This window comes from Mus pahari, chromosome 16, assembly GCF_900095145.1.
Source record: "Mus pahari chromosome 16, PAHARI_EIJ_v1.1, whole genome shotgun sequence".
In the NCBI taxonomy this organism is placed as follows: domain Eukaryota; kingdom Metazoa; phylum Chordata; class Mammalia; order Rodentia; family Muridae; genus Mus; species Mus pahari.
In genome coordinates this window covers 42,336,626-42,338,070 of record NC_034605.1, presented here as the reverse complement: position 1 = coordinate 42,338,070, position 1,445 = coordinate 42,336,626, and positions in this window count along the sequence as shown.

Sequence of the window (1,445 nt, the reverse complement as noted above, 5' to 3'; positions counted from 1 at the left end):
TCTCCCCCTTGATCACTAATTAAGAAAATGCCTTACAGCTGGATCTCATGGAGGCATTTCCCCAACTGAAGCTCCTTTCTCTGTGACAACTCCAGCTGTGTCAAGTTGACACAAAGCTAGCCAGTACACAAGCCAAGGAGAACAAGCCAATAAGCAGCACCCCTCCATGGCCTCTGCATCAGCTTCTGCCTCCAGGTTCATGTCCTCTTTGATCTCTTGACATGACTTCCTTCAATGATGGTCTATACAGTATGGAAGTGTAAGCTAAATAAGCCATTTCCTCTCCAACTTGCTTTGACTCATGGCCTTTCATCACAGCAACAGCGGTTACTGTGCTGACTGTATCTTGTTTAAGAAGGATAACTTATATTCATTAAGAGCATGCGGTGTTTTATATTTAAGACATTTGAGGCATTGCTTGTGGAAATCTCTCATTCTCTAAGATGAGAAATCCTGACTATATCACATTGCAAACATTCATACCAGCTTATATTTCTCTTATTTACTGAAAATACAGTAAAATAACACCAAGCTTAGAGCTGTCTACCTGTCTGTTACCCTGCCTTCCTTTTAAATTGTTTTCTGGAGCCTACCACAGGATATTGGAAATGAAAACTTAATAAAAATATCCAAAAGCCAATGTGTTGTCCAAGAAAATTTAATCTGTATGTTCTAATTCATTTCCATTTAGAGCATCAGAATGTTCCTTAGTAGGAACAATGTTAAATACAAAGCAGACTCCTGTGCCATTTAAGGTGTATCTTATTTTTATTACAAAGCCCTTTCCTCTCCAACTTGACCTCATAAACACATCGTGCAGTTGGGGATAAGCCCCATCCCTCTGTCCAAATGGGCTTGTTTCATGCTGATAAGAGCTTCGTTTAGCTGAAAGTTTTATCTCACTACTATGCAAGTTCTCTATCAGATATAAGAACTAAATGGTAGACTTCCTTTGTCCTCGTCCTCGTTGGGAAGCTGAGCAAAGACACATCCCTCACTCTCAGCTGAACACACCCCTCACTCGCTCACCTGCAAAAGTTGCAAGTGAGGTTCGTGGCTCTGGAGTTCCTTAAGACCTCTGCAGTGCAGAAGCTATTGTAACTGCAGGAGCCAACCTCCATTAGTGGGGTGTGGTTCTCAGAATGGTCCACTGTGCCATCAGCAGCATCACTTTCCCTGCCATCCCAAGATTCCCCAAAGAGACTGAGTTATTCTCGTTTTTTTTTTTTTAATTTTAATTAGATATTTTCTTAATTTACATTTCAAATGCTATTCCAAGGTCCCCTATACCCTCCCCCCCCCCGCCCTGCTCCCCTACCCACCCACTCCCGCTTCTTGGCCCTGGAATTTCTCTGTACTGGGGCAAATAAAGTTTGCAAGACCAAGGGGCCTCTCTTCCCAATGATGGCCGATTAGGTCATCTTCTGCTACATATGCAGCTAGAT